The sequence below is a fragment of the Mauremys reevesii genome, linkage group 6, assembly GCF_016161935.1.
Source record: "Mauremys reevesii isolate NIE-2019 linkage group 6, ASM1616193v1, whole genome shotgun sequence".
In the NCBI taxonomy this organism is placed as follows: domain Eukaryota; kingdom Metazoa; phylum Chordata; order Testudines; family Geoemydidae; genus Mauremys; species Mauremys reevesii.
In genome coordinates this window covers 66,137,026-66,158,192 of record NC_052628.1, presented here as the reverse complement: position 1 = coordinate 66,158,192, position 21,167 = coordinate 66,137,026, and the positions used below count along the sequence as shown (strand labels likewise).

Here is a 21,167-nt window from a genome sequence, read left to right as displayed (position 1 = left end):
GGCCCCTGATAGAAAAAACGTTCCCCATCTCTTCCTTAAAACCTGCCTTAATCATCAATAAAATGCAACACCTCCTGCCTTGATATCCCATGCTTGTTACAACACAATTCGTCCAAATTTTCCATATTGGTACGAAAGGGGCACTGCAAATGCAGTAGTGTGTCTGACGCCTGGTTTACGCTACAGAGTTTTACATGTAAAACTTGCCTTATGTTGGCATATCCTTGCATGCATCCACACTCAGTTTTGAGTCCTGTAGATAAATCTTTGAGTTTATGCTATTCAGGTTAAACGACCTCCCTGAATGGCATAAGTTTTATATCAGCACTGTTCCATCAGATCAATGTCTATGCAGACGCTGTATTACCTGAATTGGTGCAAGCAGTCCTCCAGCACCAATCTCACAACACCTCTGTCCCTGCAACAGTGACTGGTCTGGTCACATTTTTGAACTCTGCTGCTCTTTAAGATCCCCAGAATGGTTTGGAAATGCCTCTCTTCCTACTAGTCCACCTTTGCGAGCACACTTTTGCCACCTTAGCATGCAGCTTTATCTGGTGTCGTGCCTGTATCTCAGAAAAATTCAGGCAAGCCTCATGCTGCAACCTGGGTTAGAAAAGAAGTCCTGGATTTCCTCAGCCTGTGGGGGTGGGGGGTGGGGGAAGAGCAGTAATGCAAGCCCAGTTATGGAATTGCTGCATGAATAAATATGTTTATTCCATTGCAAAGCATGTGCAAAAATTGGGATATGACAAGGTAAAGAGAAAGGAACTGCAGCAGCCCTACTAAAAGGCAAACAAACAAACAGTTATCCTCTCACTCCTGTCATGACTATGCAGAGGTGGATGCTATCCTTGGCAGGGGGGCCCCTGCATCCACTCCCCTCACAACACTTAGTGGAAGGAACCCTGGAAGTGAATAGCAACAACAAGCTCCTTGAGGAGGGGGACTCGGAGGATGCAGACCCTGCAGAAAGCAAGGAGCTCTTTGAGATCCAGATGAACCCAGAAATGGAATTTACTGGGGAAAGGGATGTCAGGCCATGAAATTCCACCCACCCCTGACAAATAGCAGCCAAATGCACATAGGCAGAGAACAAAGGACTTGCCTTTTGAGGTAGCTGGTTTATTTCAATATCATGCACTGACACACAGACAAAAAAGGAAAGAAAATTTTATTAAGATGATAAGAAAAAGTGAACGGTACAGAGTTTAAGCATAGAAGTTTCTGGTTATCAAGGAATAACATACAGATTATCAAGGGTGCAAAGTTTGGTTTAAGATCAGATGCCATAAGGAATACATAATCTGCAATATCCCCGATTGGAAGTAAAAGGTTGATGGGTCAAAGTACAGACATTGAAATATGATACTATACACCCCAACTCATTCCTAAATGCATACTTTTTCCGGAACAGGCACATAGAAAGTCTAGCAACATAAATCAACACCTTGCAATAAAATACATAGGACATTTAAAATAATCGTGCAAGTAATACAGTAATTGCTTAGTCAGCCCATCTGATTATTAGGAATGAAATTATAAAGTAAACATGTAAGGTAAACAGAGAAAACATAGTTTGGTTTTCCAGCGTGAGAGTTCAGGTTCAAAATAAGTTAGTATAATGCTATGCTCAGATTCAGAGCTAGAGAGAGGTAGAGATGGTGCCTCAGGCAGTTTGATTTTTAATTGATTTGCAGAAATAGTCAGCTGTGACCACTCTCCTTTGAGGTTTATCTTGGCATGGACATCCCTTGTATTCTCTGGCACAATCTCAATGACAGTTTTCAAGCAAGTATTCTTTACGCTTCGATTGGAGATTCCCAGGAAGAGCTGCCTTTTTTATCTCCTGCTACGGTGGGACACCTTCCAAAGCCACTCTTCAATGAGCTCTGGGCATGAAAAGGCCAGCAGCATATGAGCCCAAGCAACCTCAAGCAGTCTTGAGTCATTGCCTTCTCTGCCACCCTCATGAGTGATAGGTCAGCTAGAAACACCACAGCCTGTAATAAATTTAACAATATAAGTTGCACCATCCCTACCATTATTACTTGGTGGACCAGCCCCTCCCGCACAGGCTTTGAAAATAGCCCCCATATACTTACCATGCTGGGAGCTGCTGAATGGCCCTGAAGCAAGTCTGTCTTACTTCATATTTTTAAGACAATCTTTGTGGGAAATTTTTAGTGAGTTCTCTCATTAATCTTTTGCTGTCTGCAAACCATTTATCTACCAATGTCTGTCTGTCTTGTTAATTATCATCAGGGACCTTGGAAGGGAAGTCCTTCAGAGGCTGCTGACAGACTGACCTGGATAAGGAAAAAGAAGAAATGGACAAGAGAGAACATATTCTCTGATCTTCTAAAGAGTTCTTAGTTCAGGGCCCATGAAACAAGGAAGCAGAAGGTACACATACTGGAGGACCCAGGAAAAAAATTAGTGGGTGCTCAGCACCCACCAGCCACCCGTCAATCAGCTCCTCGGCAGCAGGCAGTGCTTTGGGGATGGGTCAGAGTGGGGAGGGAAGAGGAGGAGCGAGAGTGAGGCCTTGGGGGAAGGGGCGGAGTGGGGACAGGGTCTTGGGGTGGAGCGGGGATGGAGCACCCACCGAGAAAAGGAGAAAGTCAGTGCCTGTGGGTCCCATGATAGATTTTTGCAACACCAAAGTGATTGTCCACTGACTGATAGCAATTTGGGGTTGCAAGCTTTCAAAATGTTATCACTACCCATGTTTACACTGTCAGAGCAGCTCTCATTTTGGTGAGTGTGTACTGGAGGGCTGGGGGAAGCTCGGCACACAGCTCCAAGGGATGTGGCCTTCTGCATCCAAAAGTTCTTCAGCCACTGCTAGTAGTTCTGGATTTGCATCATGATCTGGGCCCACTAATTAGTGTTCTTTTCACAAGCCCACAAGCACTGCTCCATCATGTGTAGCTGGTCAGTGAATGTCTGAAGCACCTGGCAACTTCACTCACTGTCTGCATCATCCACCCCACCTCAGTTGTCTCATTTTCACTGCCCCGCACACAGCTGCTGTGGTAGTTGAAGTTCTGCAAATACAGAAGAACCAGGCACACTGTCTCTAAAACAGACATAAGAACTCCAGTGAGCTGTTCAGAATCCATGCTGATGTCAGTGAGATGTCAGAGATACTGAGAACTGGCACTAGGAAGAGCAGATTATGGGATGTAATGAAGGAACTGTGGGAATTTTTTAAAAATGACACAAGAAGAAGTGGTTATGAAGTGGAACACAGGAAATTGTGAGATCTTGACCCTGAACTCCCACAGTTCCCTCAGAGAGGTTCTGGTATCCCACAATGCCCTACAAAAATATCCCACAAGGTAGCGTGCTGAATGGTGGCACAAAGGATGTTGCTCACAGTGCAGAGCATCTTTTGCGGATACAACTTCTCACTGTAATGACGTGCTGCACTGGCAAAGACAGCCAAGTATGTATATGCTCTACTGAAATTGCAATGTTGGCAGAGGTAGGCCAGCACAAATGCTTCTAGAAAAATGTCTGGTGTAAATGGGGCCTTAGTAGGACTCTCCAGGCCAAGATATCAAAACCATGTGAAACTTCAAAGGATCTCTACTCAATAAAGAGGACAAACAACCCTCAGCTATTTAGATTATTCTGATTAAGCCCAGCATAACAATAATTTGAGTACATAAGATAATGCAACTTCAAAAGGAAAAAAAACCAAAACAATTGTTCTCTATCTAACCACCACTTGGACCTCTAGATGAAACCCCTCAGTCCACAGTGGGTCATTTTCCACATATAACCTCAACTCCACCCCCACAGATTTCTGATTTATGTGAAGATGGGAAGTTGCTGCTCTCCCTTAGTTCCCTGTGTCTAAGGACGAAGTGGTGAATCAGAGTTTACAAAGGAAAGTATCAGGAAGGATGTTTCCCAGGGAAGCCCTGACTGTCCAAAATGTCACTACCAGCCCAATATGTAAAATAAACAACCCCAAAACACTTGAGAAGAAATCTTCACAACACAACACCACGTCTTCCAATAACCACCAACACACATAATCTTCAGGTTCACAGAGCACTAGGACTCTGACAGGTATGAGTGAGTCCAGTGCCTTTTAAGCACACAGATGTGCAGAGACTTGGGGAAGAGAGAAAAATCACTTTTGGGAAAGGGAAGACAGACATGGAGCCAAAACGGCAATCAGCTATTTCTGTGTCCATTTTACTCTTCTTGGTTTCACCACTGGTCCAGGGCTTTGCAATTGGCACTGCATTAATACATTTAATACAAACATTTAAAGACCCATCTAAGACCTTGGCTGCACTACAAAGTTTGGTTGGCAAAAGTTATGCTGCTTTAATGAAAACAGCTGTTGCATGTCCACAGTAGCTCCTTGTGTGGGCAGAGTGCATCCACACTAACAGCTCTTGCATCAACAGAGAGCAGTGCACTGTCATAGCTATCCCACTGTGCAACTGGCCACAGGGTGCTTTGGGAAGGATTTGCAAAGCCTCATGGGACAGGTACAGCATCACATGATGCAGGTTTTTCAACCCCATTGTTCCAGGGGCAACCTAGTAGATCAGGGGTCAGCAACCTTTACTATCAAAAGAGCCATTTTGCCCCCTCTTCCACTAAAGAAAAATAGTCTGGAGCCGCAAAACATAACACTGCTTATAAACTTTTAAAAGTTTTAATCTTTTTTAAATTTTACCTGTTACAACAACAGAATACAACAAACAGAAGTGCAGTGTGCATGTGTAGGCCTACTTTGAAATAAATTAAACACTGAACTATGCAGGCCTTTTTGAGTCCTTCCCATATTTGTGTAAAATTAAAATAAAACGTAGCCCACTTTAATATAAAAAAACATATAGTTGCAGCTTAGCAGTTTTAAAAAAGTAAACATAAAATTAGGAACATTTTTTGACAAGTCCATTTCAGTGTGCTCTCATCCTCTTCGGGTTTCTTTCTCGGCCAGCAATCAACCGAAGCACCTGAACATACAATAAAAAACTACATCAGCTCCGGGTCTGAAATAAATGTTTTTTTCTGAATAATAATAGCCTATTAAATGCTAGTGTTCTCACCTGTTTAATGTGACTTCTGTTTCTGAAGCTCGATGCTGATCTTCCCTATGTCGGGGCTGTAAGATGTGACTTTGATCTTCACACAGGACTGTAGGCTCTCATTTGTGAGGCGGGAGCGATATTTGGACTTTATGAAGTTCATGCTTGAGAAAACTTGCTCGCATAAGTATGTTGAGCCAAAGATGGACAGGACTCCAAATGCATACTTTTTCATGTTCATATACGTGTCGGGAATGGCACTCCATGTTTCAAAAACAAGTTTGTCGGGTTTGGGGAGGTTTTCAATACCATTCCATTTGTGCTCTTTAGCGAGAGTGGCCTTCTGACCGGCGACTTCTTCGAGATCCGCTGTCAGGCTTTTGAACTTGGACACCCATAAGTCTTTATCCGCTATGTCGGCCAGTTCAATTTCAAGATTGGGCTGACTTATCCCTGTGAATGCGGATATGTTCAGCAGGGATGGGTTGATGTCCAACGGTGTGACAGGGAAGGACAGAGTGTTTTTTTTCCTTTCTGAACTCGCTGAATCTTTCTCCAAATGCAGCTTGCATTGCCATAATTGCACAGTGTAAATAATCACAATTTATGAGATTGTTCTCTTCTTTGAACTCTCTCAGGGAGGGGAAGTGAGAGAGCGTACCTCTCTGTACATCTCTGGCAAACACTGTCATCTTGCGCTCAAACGCCAGAACATCCTCCAGCAACTGCAGGGCCGTGCTTCCCTTTCCCTGGAGATTTTTATTCAGCGTGTTTAAGTGACTTGTCATATCCACCATGAAATAAAACTTTTCCAGCCAAGCAAGGTCTCCCAGTTCGGGATAGCTGAGGCCTTTGCTTTCCAAGAAGGTTTTCACATGTTCCAGACAAGCAGTGCAGCGTTTCAGCACGTCTCCCCTTGACAGCCACCGAACTCTGTTGTGCAGCAGGAGATCCAAATATGCACTCTCGACTTCATCTAACCATGAACAAAACTGTCGGTGGTTTAACCCGTTTGCAATTATTTTGTTCACTATCTTAATAACGAGGTTCATCACTTCCACACATTCAGGGGGGAATGTTTGAGCGCACAGTGCTTCTTGGTGCAAGATGCAGTGAAACGTCATCAGCTCTCGATCCAGCGACTTTTGAAGTAAATTCACAAAGCCCTTCTGTGCTCCTCTCATACTGGGTGCACCGTCAGTAGACACTGACACCAGGTGAGTGGTGTTTATTCCTTTGGCTTTTAGACAACTCAAAACAGCCTCACAAATGTCCTGTCCCCGCGTTTGGCCCTTTAGCGGTATGAGTTCAATCAGTTCTTCCTGCGGCCCATCAGAGTTCACATATCTGCATAACAGTGCTGTCTGCTCAATATCGTTTACATCACTTGACTCATCACAGGCAATTGAATATGCCTGAGCTGAAGTGATGTCATCAATTTGCTTACTGGTGATGTTTGTTGCCATTTTAATGGTCCTGTTCTTGACGGTCTTTGCAGAGAGAGGCATTTCTTTAATTTTCTGAATAATTTCCTGTTTGTTTTTGAATTCGGAGAATAGATGCTCTGATATTTTTATGAACGATTCTTTCATGTATTCTCCGTCTGTGAACGGCTTCCCCCTCCTTACGATCTCATGAGCTGCCACAAAACTAGCAGCTGTAGTTGAGTTTGGAGAGTTGATCCACTTCTTGAAAGTATGTTTGCTCTGCTCAACTTTCCGTAGTAGTTCCGGAATCGCTCTCTTTCACCCATCTTCAGTTGGGTACTTTTCAGAAAATGCTGAGTGCTTGTTTTGAAAATGTCTTTCAACGTTACATTTTTTGTTGTTTGCTAATTTCTCGCCACATATCAAGCACACAGGTAAGCCAGCGTTGTTGGCAGTGAAGGCAAAGGAATCTGTCCATGCAGAATTAAACTCTCTATTTTCTTCTGAGATTTTTCTTTTTTGGGATGTATTCATGGTTAGCTTACCGCGGGGGTTGCACACTCAAGAAGCCGCCTGCAGGTAAAGGCGAGGGCTATAGACGTGGATGTGACGCATATTTTAATTGACAAATTATAAAAACTTTTTAAAAATTCGATGTTAAAGTATCACCTCGAACTCCAAGATAACTGTGCAACAAAATAAACAAAAATAAAATAATTTATAAATAAAAATTAAATTAATAAATAACCGTTATTCTTTTCTTTTCTTTTTTTTTCTTTTGTCAAGGCCGAAGGGAGCCACAACAAGGAGGCTGAAGAGCCGCATGCGGCTCCGGAGCTGCGGGTTGCAGACCCCTGTAGTAGATTGTCAGCCGTTTTTCCAACTGAAGTGTTTGGGGAAGTGGTGGGCAACCTGTGGCCTACATGTGGCCCATCAGGGTAAGCCGCTGGAGGGCCGCAAGAATTTTTGCTGACATTGACCGTCTGCAGGCATGGCCCCCTGCGGCTTCCAGTGGCTGCAGTTCGCTGTTTCTAGTCACTAGGAGCTGCAGGAAGTGGCAGCCAGCATGTCCCTGTGGCCTGCTACTTTCCACAGCTTCCATTGGCCAGGAATGTCGGACTGTGGCCCCTGGGGACTGCGGGGGGCCGTGCCTGCAGACGGTCAATGTCAGCAAAATGTCTCACAGCCCGCAATCAGATTACCCTGATGGGCTGCAGGTTGCCCACCACTGGTTTGGGGTTAGGGAGAGGAAAGTGGTGTGTCTGGGGCAGGGGAGAGAGCAGGCTGACCGACCAATCCTGAGGCAGGGGGACACTCCCTCACGTCAGCCCCCAGCTCTGCTCCGCACAGTCCGCTCTGCCTGCCTATGGTTCTGTGATTCCCTCAGAGTTCTTCCACAGCCTCCTCAGCTGCTGGGAGCGGCATCCTGAGCAGCTCTGTGAGCAAACCATGCTGAGGAATGGGTCTGCCTGCAGCTGTGTTCCTAGTGCAGGGAAGAACAGGAGCATTCCACGTTAATGATTTGCTCTTTGTTCCCCTCAGCTGTCAGATACTTCCAGGAGCCTTGAAAGGGGAGGGGCAAGTGCCTGCAGGAGCACAGAGATCATAACAGTGAGAAGAGCAGTCTGCAAGCATTGTGGGATACTGGTGAAAGCAAAGAGCAGGGTCTACATTGACACTTTGTCGCTTTAACTTTGCCTCAAAAAAGCCTTATGCCTCTCATTGAGGTGGTTTTATTTTCTCAGCAAAACAGCAGAGTTTTGTTGCCAAAAGTATCTTTGTAGTATGTACACCTCCCCTGTTTTGTTGGTAAAAGGCAGCTTTTGCCAGCAGACTTTGTAGTGTACATGAGACCTTAGACAAACAGAAAATAAACACACTAAATAGGGGAAAAAAATATGGAGTTTGCTTTTGGAAATGTATTGGAACTCCTGGCGTTCTGTCTTTGTAAACATCTGTCCTGTTCTGAAAATGATTTTCCGAGAAACCTCTAGAGGCTGGGCAAGTCATTTCATCCTCTGCTGAATTTTGGCAGGGAAAGAGAGAGTTTTCTGGGGAAAAGGCAGTTAGCCATTGGTGGGGTCTCTATCTTCTGGTGGCTGCTGAGCAAGGACTCAAGGAACTATGGGAGTAGAAATTGTTGGGGGAGAATGATACCACATCAACTACTGGTGGGGCCAATGGCTCTGAAAAACTTCTTTCCCTTGATGATCCATTGGTTACTGAGTCAATAAATAATTCTGCTTCTGTTGCTTGGGCCTCTCTGAAACTGAAAGGGACTCCTAATTCTGGAGTACTTTCTGTCCTCTCTGAAAATGTCAGTTCCAAGATTTCAACTTGAGAAAGTAATTTTTCCCCTTTCCACTTTAAAAAATGTTTTTGTTTTTAAGTTAACAGAGATTCCTATTTATCCACAGAAGAGATACAGCTTAGGCTGTGGCAGGGCTAGCTTTCCCAAGCTGCCTCCCCAATGAGGCTCAATCCTGACGAGAAGGATGTAAAGGTAGCTCTGTCTCCATTCCCATTCAGTAAATACAGCCAACCTGGGTACCAATTAATGGTAAATATGGTGATTTTTTGTGACAATGATAGTTTTGCTTGGTCAACTTGGTTTTACAGAAAGATTTTTTTTTCCAAAGTCAAAACTTTTTATTTTTAAAATTTTCCCTTTCTGAACTGATTCAATTTCAAAATCAAAATGTAAGATTTCATTAAAAAAATTACCCATTTTGTAAACAAGAAAAATTCTATCTAAAAAATCCAACAAAAACTTAGAAAATGAAAATATGGTCTATTTCAAAAACTAACAGAATGCGTTTGAAATTTGTAAAAAAATTCTTGGGAATTTTAAGTGTTCAACCAATCCTCCTTCTGACATTGAACTAGAAGCTTTATTAAAATGAGGAAAACTGTACTTAACGTAAAGCTATTCTATCTGCTTCTCTGTCAAGTTTTTTCATATAACCTTCAGCTCACTCCTGCCTGGCTTTCTGATACATAAGGAATAGTTCACATAGCTTCACACAACTTAGACTCATGTTGAACGGTAAATATGGGTCATAAGTGGTTATATGGTCTGTGCTAGCCTTCTGCACTGGAGTGAATGTATTATCTGTTAACTATGGACATTTTGGAAATGAGTAAGCATTTCGGTTGAAATATATATGCAGTGTTTAAATGTTACTCAAGGTTAAAGGAGTAAGATATAACTCAAGTGAGGAGAGATGAACTAATTAAAGTTACTAGCTTAAGCTACTAGTTAGGCATAATAATGCATATGCATTTATATGTACAGTATTGCAGTAATGATGCTATTATTAAAGTTGACTGTCCACCTTCATTTTAATGCCCCATTTTCAATTACTTTAAACTTTCTCAAAAGTTACCCTGTGAAATGGAATTCTTTGTGCTTTGCCATTTTTGTAACAAGCTTAAATGCAAACTTTCACAAATGTGCTTTTTGGAATGATTATATTTTAAAACAACTTTTTTTATTAGTTTGTGAGGGGAAAAAGTAGATGTTTGTGTATGTAATATATACACAGTATGAATATATACATCTACTATTTTTTGTCATATATAAAATACTTGTATGAATATTTTAAAGTATGATAATTCCATAAATCAGTTGTGAAAATTTGAGTTTAAGATCATTCTAAAAATTGCATGTGAAAATATATTGAATGTGTATATATGTAGCCAAACATATCTCAATATATATGAGTTATGAACTTTTACTCATGAATTACACTGCTCAGTATCCCTTACCTGTAGTAAATTTCTTTAATTATTTGACACTTCACTTGCACAGCAGTGTATACATTATTAAAGCTAATGGTGTAACAACCTTGCAGAATTTTTAGTGGAGCCTTGGTTAAAGATGTTATGGGAGATATAATAAGTTGTAGCTACAGGTACAAAACTGGAACTGAAATAAAACCAACAAATGCTGGAAATACAACAAAAAGGGGAGAACTTTAATCATTAAATGAAATCTTAATCCGCAATCAGTGCTTTCTTCTGAAATTTTTGTCTCACAAAAAGAAACATGCTCTATCTGCTGTGTGCTTGCACTTGGGTTTGGGGAAATACAGATGAGATGTTCTCCTTATATTCCAAACTTCAGGTAATATGGGGGATTTCCTTATTGGTAGTGAAGTTTTTTGGTTTGATTGACTTGCATTTCTTCTTTCCCCGCTGTTCATGAGATTTATGCTGGAAACATTGTCTAAAAAATACTAATGATGAGCTTATGAAAATGGTGTGCAGCAAAGAGAGCCAAGAGAGAGAAAGTGTGTGAGGTAATATCTTTTACTGGACCAACTTTTGCTGATAAGAGAGACATGCTTTCAAGCTTACTTAGATCTCGAAAGCTTGTATCTCTTGCCAAAAGAAGTTGGTGCAATCAAGACTATTACCTCACCCGCCTTGTCGCTTTAATATCCTGGGCTGCCAGAGCTACAACACTGTGTGTAGTAAAGAAACAAATAGATATGGCTTGTAATGTAATTGGTATTAGGTTTATTTTTTAAAATGTAATTTCTGGAATAAGGTTATTATTCTGTTGTTCCCCATTGTATTTACTGTATGAATCATGCACTCTCTTTTATTTTACATTTCCAATATTGGTTAGTGGATATATTTGTTTTAAGGCTCTGGGAGTCAAGAGAATTTTGAGAGCAGGCACATTTTATAAACAGCTGGACTTGAGTGATAGGAAAATCTAAGAACAAGAAGTGGGTTTGCCAACCTCCCCACTGGGAAGTTTATGGCATGCTGAGTCATTTTACCTCCACAGAGCAGATGCAGGCAAAATGAGAGAGACAGCCACACAAGTCAAGTGCCTCCTGTAAAGAAACTTTATAAAGATCTTTAGCTTTTTTTCTTTATGGGTGAAATCCTGTCCTCTTTATTTCAACCCTGTAGTCCTACTGACATTAAAGACTATTTAAAAAAACCTAAATAATGGTGAATCTGGACAATGTTGACCGGTAAAAATGATTTCAGTTTTGTGTTTTCTTTACCTTGTTTGCTATTAAAATATTTGAAAGTTATCAAATACTTTTGGTCAAGCTAAGTGTATGGTGTGCATAAATAATATGATCATAAATGCTTTTAGATTAGCCTTGCCGATTCATGTTTGGTGTGCTTTAGCAATATGGAAAGCTAGGTAATGCTCCCATTTCCCATTCTCACTGGTAGGTAGATGCTAGATATTATAGCAAAATGATTCACCTGAACACATATTTTAAAAGAGAAAATTTACAGTAGGGCAACACTCCAGAATCTTTTAAGGCACCATTTCTAACTTGCATGAAATTTCTTAAGAGTTAAAGAGTTGTTATTTGTGGCATGAAGCAGAGACAGAAGCAATCAGTGGTGGCATCGGGATCTTCAGTTGGTCTGCACAGCCAGGATCCTTCTGCCCTATGGTGTGACCAAGGCAGAGGTCCAGGATAGGTAGGTAAGACATAGGTAGCTGATGGGGAAGTGCCAGCTGTCAGATGTTTCAGTTAGCAGTCGTGATGAAGATAGAGCAGCTTCAAAGCAGAGAGAGACTAATTTAGCAAGAGCAGGCACTATAAAGGAAGCAGGTGTTGGATGGTAACCTCTGGCTTCCTAGAGAATGATACAGGGAGTTTCCACTGCCCCAGACAGAGCCCTCACCCCTACTCTCACCCTGAGCCCCTCCAACACCCCAAACGCCTTATCCCCAGTCCCAGCCAGAGCCCTCACCCACACACTCCTACTCTTGCTCTGAGCCCCTCCCACACTCCAAACCCCTCATCTGCAGCCCATCCCTCTGCACCCCTCCCATCCCCAAACTCCCTCACAGAGCCTGCACCCCAATCCCCTGCCCCAGCCTAGGGGCTGCACCCCAGACCTCCTCCCTCACCCAAACTCCCTCCCAGAGCCTTGGGTGGGTGGGGGTGGAGTTTGAGTGGGGGCGAGTCCTGGGCACCACCAAAATGTCTACAAATCTGCCACCCCTGATCCTGCAGACCTGAACTTCCAGCATTCTCAGGACACATGCTGATCCCTAGTGGCCACTGTTGATATCCAGCACCTCCCTCCTCTCTTAACCTGTGAGTCCCTCTCTGGATTGGAACTGGACTGGAACCAAAGACCATCTTGGAAGCAACATTACCAGCCCAAGCAGTCAAAAATCATGCGTTGACCCCCCAAAATCACAGGCTCTACCACCGCCCCTTCATTCATTCTTCGGTGGCAATTTGGCAGCAGGCCCTGCCCTCTGAGAGGGCCTGAGGGACCTGCCACTGAATTTCCACCGAAGAGCCGGCCCTGGGGGAGGGCGCAATTTTATATTCTTGCCTCGGGCGCAAAAATACCTAGTTACGGCTCTGGGACCTCCATCTGGGGTACCATCTGTCAGTCAGGAAACAAGCAGAAGATCATACCCTCCCCAGGGGGACTGACTTGATTCCAACAAGAACACAACCTGAAATGGTTGAGAGGCTGCAGACTTCCTAAAGTTATAGAAGACTGGTTTGAGTAAAGAAATGCAAGTCACTTGTTCAAGGGTTTCTTGATGCCACCTAACACGAGCTGATCATATTTTCAGATTCTAATAACATTATTTTAGTACAGAGTTAAGGAAAATCTAAAGCTCTGACCATCATAACATTTATAGCATACGTTGCCCCAGAGATCAGTTACTGAATGGTACCAAGGACCAATTTAGAAATGTTTCATAAGTTATAGTGCTACAAAGCTTTAGTACCTCTGCTTACAGACAATAAAACATCTATGTGAGCTATTGCTTCCTCAGAACTTCTTTTGTGCATGACATCCAATATACTCAATTGGTTTGAGGGAAAAAGTGCTATTCCTAAAAGCCAAGAACAATGAGTTCAAATCCTCTACTCAAGTGGTTTGCGTGCTGTGCACATTAACACTCTCAACCTGACATTTTTGCTTTGTGTCTGGGACCTAACGATCAATTTAAGGAAGTTCAGTACTCTACAAATGCACCCCCACTGCCATCTATACAAGTCCTGCCTCGTGGCAGTGTGATGGGCAGTACTATGTCAAGGATATGAAGTCCAGAAGGTGGTGAGGGGCTGGGAGCATATGGGAGCGACTAGTTGCGACATTGAAAATGGCACCAGAGAGGCCAGTGAAAGAGTCCCAGGCAGCATTAATCTGTTCTCTGCTGATATAGGCTTGCTGAACTACTACCAAGAAACAATATGTATGATAAACTAGGTCTGTGCTGGACACTAGGTTCAGGCATGCTTGGTGTATGGCACAGAGATACACAGTGCTCAGACTGGGCTGAGGAGCTGGGAATGGGTATATTCAGTACATGGCACAGGCCGACGGTGCTGAGATGGGGGAGGGAGCTGAGAAGTGGCACGCTCAGTGTATGGCACAGGAACACAATGAAGAGACTGGGGTAAGGATTAAGCAGGAGACACAGGGGAAATAGTGGGCAGGCACTGGAGGACTATCAACACTCCAGTGGGCAGTGCAAAGTGGGCAAGTTACCAGTCCAGTTCATGTGAAGGCTGAACCCAGGCTTTGCCTGTGCCCCAGGATGGCCAGCTAGCTCAGGCTGACAGAATCAGTAAATTCAGATGAGAGGTTTTGGGAACCAGGTTGGAGCACCAGCTGAATAAGAGACTGGGTTAACTCTGCAGTGAAGATACACAGAGAAGCAGGATATGACTTATAAATGCATTGCAATGTGTTCAGTTTAAGATGAACAGAAATGATCTATCTGGGCATGAAAGAAAGGAAAATAAAATCTTAATGGACAGTGAATGACTTTGCCCAGGGCAGCTGTTCCAGTTTAGAAAAATTAAGAAAACAAAACACATCAAACTAAAATGGTTTTGTATTCATTAAAAAACAACAACAACAACAAAATCAATAAGAACCAGAGTCCCATCTGAAAGGGTAAACATATTATCATTTGGATAAACACTTCTGAAGTGGATGGAAAGAAACTAATTTCCCACATGTAAAACTAAGTCATTAGGAAGAGGTTAAAGTCTTAGGGCAGCGTTTAATCTGACAACAGTCTCTCTTGAAACAAAAGTAAATATTAGGCCTGTCTACATTACAGAGTTTTGTCAATTTAATCTATGCCAGCGATCAAAAAGCGCTATAAATTACATCACTTGTGCAAGTTCGCACAATGCTCTTTCTATTGGTGGAGTGCATCCACAGTTGGTGTTCTAGCATTGAAAGTCAAAGCAGTGCACTGTGGCTAGCTATCCAACTGTGCAACTTGCCATTTTCTGTAGCTAGGACTTGCGGGAAAACAGAATGGATCGCAGTGCATCTTGGGTGTGGGCTCAGCATCCCATGATGCATTTTTTTACGTCCCATCAGTCCATGGGTTTCTTACAGCATTTTTCAATGGCCCCTATTTACTGTGCACCCATCATCTGTGTCTGAAAGGATGGATCCTGCACTTCTCTCCCCTGCTGTGGTCACTGTTATGAACACATCACGGCTGGCCATGCAGTATATCATGCGCACCCAATATGAACAGGAATCAGAGTTGCCTGACCTGCAGCGTGCCATGGAAAGAAACAACACCACATTACTTTTGGTATTCACAGAGCAGCTACACTTGGTGAACCATCGCTTTTAGGCTCAGGAAACAAGCACTGAGTGGTGTGTTTGCATAGTTATTCAGCCCTGGGATGACCCACAGTGGCTGCAGAATTTTTGGATGCAGAAAGCCACCCTTCCTGGAACTGTGTGCTGAGCTTGCCCAAGCCCTGTGGCACAGGGACACTCAAATGAGAGTTGCCCTCTCAGTGGAGAAGCGTGTGGCGATCACAGTGTGGAAGCCGACAACTCCAGACTGCTACTGATCGGGCACGAATCAGTTTGGAGTTGGGAAGTGCACTGTTGGGGCTGTGTTAATGCAAGTGTGCAGGGCCATTAATCACATTCTTCTAAGAAGGACAGTGACTCTTGGAAATGTGCATAAAATAGTGGATGGCTTTGCGGCAGTGGTATTCCTTAATTCACAATTTTGGCCTTGGACCATCTTGCGACAGAATATATCAATAGAAAGGGATACTTCTCTATGGTATTGAAGATGCTTGTGGCTCACTGTGAGCATTTCACTGACATCAACGCAGGGTGGTCAAGGAAGATGCATAATGCATGCACCTTCAGGAACACTGGCCTGTTCAGAAAGCTGCATGCTGGGACTTTCCTTCCAGACCAGAACATTCCAATGGAAGATGTTGAAATGCCCATAGTGATCCTAGGAGACCCAGCATACCCCTTACTTCCATGGCTCATGAAGCCTTACACAGGAAACCTGGACAGCAGCAAGGAGTGCTTCAACAATAAGCTGAGCAGGTGCAGAATGACTATAGAATGTGCATTTGGCAGATTAAAAGTGCACTGACACTGCCTTTATGACAGATTAGACCTAAATGATCATAGCAACTGCTGTGCATTGCATAATATTTGTGAGTCTAAGGATGAAAAGTTTTCCCCGGCATGGAACGCAGAGGCAGATTGCCTGGCGGCTGATTTTGAACAGTCAGATATCAGGGCTATTAGATGGGTACAATGGGGGACTATTTGCATCAGAGAGGCCTTGAGGCAGCATTTTGACAAAGAGTACCAGTAATGGTGTCTTTCTGTACATCTCTCTGCCATGTTTTATCTTGCCACCTTGCAAATGATTGAATTGCCACTGTGTATTAATTTCAGCAGCAACCACCATGTATAGAAGACATATAAAGATTATCTTTCAGAAAGTATATTTTTGTTAAATACCAATTAACAAAACACACAAAAGGCTTGGTGGGAAGGGAGATAACAGTGAAGGGCAGGGTAGGCTCTCACAGCTGTGTGTAAGTCCAGGTATCATTTTGGAAGCTGTCCAAAGGAGCGGAGTTAACAGGGTACCAAGATGGGCTGGGAGGCTGGAAGGAACGAGTGGGAGGAGTTTGGGGAGAGCATAGTAAGCAGTTCTGTATGAGCTCGAAGGGGCGGTGGGCGGGAGGGAGCACACATAAATTCTGCCTGCAGTGTGATTAGGGACTTTAACATCTCCATGTAGTCCTTTGTCACTTTTATCATCCACTCCTAGATCAATAAAATTCACTCCTGGCTCTCCTTTCCATCTTGCCTGTCTATTTTAAATGTTCTCTTAAAGTCTCTCTCCACACCCCACGTTCTTGTTTATTGCCCTCCAAGTACTGGAGTACCTCTCGAAACATGTTCTCCTTGCTCCTCCTCAGCTGCGTCCTTATCTGGCGGAGCTGCTCCACTGGTGTGTAGGGGGTTCCCCTGAAGGTCACATATGCAGAAGCACAAGAAACAATAAACAGAAGCATGATTGTGAGAGCACTTAGAGCATTAAATCATTATGGTAAAATACACCCCTTTTTACATATGAATCAGTTTCTCACTGTCCCTAGGCAAGCACAGAGCTCGGTGAATGCCCTAAACAGGATGAGTTCGGCCTAGGGTGGGAGGGGAGCCTCAAGATAGGTCAAAGGTCTAGGTGTTTTTTTTAAGGGGCTCACTGGAGAATAGGTCCATCAGTGGCTATTAGCCAGGATGGGGAGGGATGCACCACTATGCTCTGAGTGTCCCTAGCCTGTTTGCCAGAAGCTGGAAATGGGCAACAGGGGATGGATCTCTTGATGATTACCTGTTCTGTTCATTCCCTCTGAAGTACCTGGCCTTGACCCCTGTCAGAAGACAGGATACTGGGCTACATGGACCATTGGTCTGACCCAGTATGGTCATTCTGATGTAAAAATTAATTATAATAATAAAAATGTTTAGTACAGAAACTCCCCAACATAATGACCCCTCAAGGTAGCAATGATGTGAGATAACAACCATGGCAAATAATGCATTTTAAAAATCTTGGCCTACTAGGAAACATATTTATATAAGTTTCCATTCCCAGTCACAAATCTAACATTCTGGAGCAAAGTCACTAAAATATAATCCAACAAACAAATGTTTATTTGCCCCTCACTTTTCCCTCCACCACACTCCACTTACCGGTGTTGTCCTTGGTCAATGGAGACTCAGAGTTCAGAGGTGCTTTCATATGTGTTCACCTCCCAGGCGGGGGACAAGAAGGCACCTTCCTCATTCCTCCAGCTGCTCACTGTTTGCTCTGGCCACTGTTGTTCATTGTACCACCATTCACTCCATTGCCAATGGCCCTGTGCCATCACCTTCTGCTGCCACCTGCCACTGTGACCTCTGCAAATTGGTCTCTTGAGGTTCCACCCAGCTCTCAGTGATTTCAGCTGAGCTCTCAGTGGGGGAACCTCACTGCTAGTGCAGACTGGGCAGTCTTTTCCACAGAAACACTGTCCCACAGCAGGTCTGAGCACTTAGACCTGATTATCAGTGATTTCAGCTGTAGTGGTCACTTAACAAAACAAAAGACTATCTCTGAAGCCTAATCAGCTCTGTCTTTAAACAGTGGAGAGGGGCAGGTTAAATAGTACTTGTGACTCAGGCAGACCATTAAGCAAAACACCTGTCCCCACCCTCTTTCTTCATGCCCTCAATCAGCACAGGCTAAGTACAGTTCTACCCCTACAATAAGAACAACAACATTTCACTACCCCCTGCATTCAAGTGATTTGTAATCCAACCCCAGCCAAAATCTTTCATTTGGGCAACACAGCTCTGTTTCCTGGATACCTAGGTAGATTAGGTGTGAATGTAAATACAATCTGGTCCTAAGCCTTTCCCCCCAGCTCATCACTAGTTGTCAGGGAGACCTCATTTAGAAGTTGCTTACAAATCATAATTTGAAATTATTAGGTTGGCCAACATCATCGAAATGAATGCACTTTCATTGTCATAAAAAACAACAGCTGTATGAAGAAGCTAGTTCATACTTTTCAAATCTATTATACATTTTCTAATACATGTATTTTATCATTCACTGTATATGCTTTTAAAGTGTGTATTAATGTTTCAATTCCAATTTCCAAACAATCACTAAATTGGCAACACTGCATGTAACTAGTTCACAAAACTGGGGGGGAGGTGTGTTGGAGACATTCAGGGAGGGATATAGGGAAATCCCTGGAGGAAGCCACTCCAGACAGCATGACACCTATTATGCTCTGTAACAGGTGGGTCCGGGGCTCAACCCTCTGAGGGGAGGAGGGGAGCCACACCGGCCCGAGTAAACAGTCCCACTTTCTGAGCTACCTCATACGGTCCCTGCCAGCGGGCCAACAGCTTCGACTCGCTGGAGGGTAAGAGTAGTAGGACCCGGTCCCCGGGGACAAATTCCCGGGCCTGCGCCTCTCGATTATAGTTTCGTCCCTGCCTCGCCTGAGCTGCCCTCAGATTCTCTCGGGCCAGTGTCCCGGCTTGGGTTAGGTACTCCTGTAACTGGAGGACGTACTGGAGAAGGCCTTGGGTTGGGGAGGACGACTCTTCCCACGTTTCCCACATTAAGTCCAGAATGCCGCGGGGTCTTCGCCCATATAGCAATTCGAACGGGGAGAACTTGGTTGAGGCCTGGGGAACCTCCGGGATGGCCAGTAACAGGGGTGGTAAGAACTGGTCCCAATGCCGTAGTTCCCCTGGGGAACTTTTTCAGCATGTCCTTAAGGGTGCGGTTAAACCGCTCTACCAATCCATCCGTTTGCGGGTGGTACACCGACGTGTGGAGCTGTTTCACCCCCAGGAGCTTGCACACTTGTTGGAGCAACCGGGACGTAAAATTAGTGCCCTGGTCCGTTAGGAGTTCCTTGGGTAAGCCCACTCGGGCAAAGATCTTTACTAGTTCCCCCACAATCGTTCGGGCGGTGATGCTCCGCAAGGGGATAGCCTCTGGAAAACGGAAGGCGTAGTCCACAAGGACGAGGACATATTGGAAACCCGGCCGCACTCCGGGGGAGTGGGCCTATCAGGTCCATGGCGACCTGTTCAAAGGGGGTCTCAACCACCGGCATAGGGACTAAGGGTGCCTTGGGTATGCGAGGTGGAGCGGCCAGTTGACACTCTGGGCAGGAGTTGCAATATCGCTTCACCTCTTGGTGGACGCCGGGCCAAAAGAACCGCGCCAGGATTCGGGCAAGGGTCTTTTCCTGTCCTAGATGCCCCGCAGCGGGCACGTCATGGGCCAACTGCATCACGGCCCTTCGATGGCAGCGGGGTACCAGCAACTGCGTGTGGGGCTCCCGAGTATGAGGATCTCGGTCGATCCGGTAGAGCCGATCCCGGCGAAGTTCAAAATGGGGCCACTGAGTGGCCTGTTGAGGATCCACCACGGACCCATCAACGGCCGCGAGCTGCTCGTAGGCCCGGCTAAGCGTTGGGTCCGCGCGCTGGTCGCGGCAAAAGTCCGTGTCGAAGCGGGGCTCGGCGAGGGGTTTTCCCGGTGGCGCACTGGCTTCTTGGGCTCCTCCTCCATCCTCCTCATCAGTCTGCTCCGCCTCTGGCGGAGGTGTCTGGGGTTCGGCTGCCAAACCTGGCATCGACCTGAGGATCCTCTCGAAGGTGGGCCAATCCCATCCCAGAATCACGGGATACGCTAGGCAGGGCGCCAAGCCGACTACTACCTGCCGGGTGATGATGTCCACCATTAGCCGGGCCCAAGCACTCGGGTAGGGTCGGACGTCTCCATGGATGCACTGCAATTGGATCGGTTTCAGACGGGGGTCGGCTGGGGGTCCCAACGTCTGGCGAACCAGGGTCTGGCCGCACCCAGAGTCAATCAGGGCCTGTGTGGCTTGGTCCTCCACCATCACTGGGATTGTGAGCTTGGGTGCCTCTGGCCGTCGGGCCTGGCCGTCCCCTGCGTAGACCTGCCCGAAACTGCAGTCCATTTCGGGACAGTCGCGTTGTCTATGTCCCGCCTTCCCGCACCTAAAGCAGGGACCGAGCTCAGGTCGCCCACTCCGAGGGAGGCCTGTCCGGGTACTTCGGGGGGGGGGGGGGGAACGACGGCCCTTTGGAGCTCCCTGGTTGGAGGCCGGGGTGGTCAGCCGGGAAGCCGCCTCCGAGCATGAAGTCTGGGATCCCGGTTGAGAGTCTGGCCCATGGCCCGAGCCCCGTGTGCTGGGCCGGTCCGACGTCTTCCTCTCCTCACGGGCCCGTTCGGGCCCTGCGATAGGTGGCCGGAAGGTGGGCCCTATAGAGGCTTCAGCGGCTAGGAAGCCCTCCATCAGCGCGACGGCATCAGCTAAGGTCGTCGGCCGGTGGCGGAGTACCCAGGCCCTCCCCTTGGCCGGTAGGGTATGCACAAATTGTTCTAAGACCACCTGCTCGGTGACCTCCTCCGCCGTCCTGACCTCTGGCTGCAGCCACCGGCGGCACGCTTCTTTTAAGGTCTGGGCCACCATCCGGGGACGGGCGCCCGCAGGGTAGGTGTAACGCCGAAACCGCTGTCTAAACGTCTCGGGGCTGACGTCCAAAGCGTCCAGGACTGCCGCTTTTACTTGGTCATATTCCCTGGCCTCTTTGGTCGCCAGCCCACGGTAGGCTGCTTGGGCCGCCCCGGTCAAATAGGGGGCCAACAGAGTGGCCCATTGGTCTCTCGCCCACCCTGCGACGAGGGCCACCCGTTCAAACGTGACCAAGAAGGCCTCGGGCTTGTCATCTGGGCCCATCTTGGTCAGGTGCAGGGGGGCCACCGACCGTGCCCCCCCCCAGCACCCTGCCCCACTGGCCAGTCGGCGGGGCG

General features: G+C 45.6%; 1 long non-coding RNA gene across 1 annotated transcript; it reads right to left on the bottom strand.

The window, feature by feature from the left end:
* Positions 1-1,268: 1,268 nt before the first annotated feature.
* Positions 1,269-17,783, bottom strand: LOC120407511. Its single transcript, XR_005600079.1, has 4 exons — positions 17,507-17,783; positions 16,696-16,777; positions 2,106-2,309; positions 1,269-2,003 (listed from the first exon to the last, which is right to left on the bottom strand). It is a non-coding gene; the product is annotated as an uncharacterized LOC120407511 (long non-coding RNA).
* Between the last annotated feature and the right edge of the window lie 3,384 nt (positions 17,784-21,167).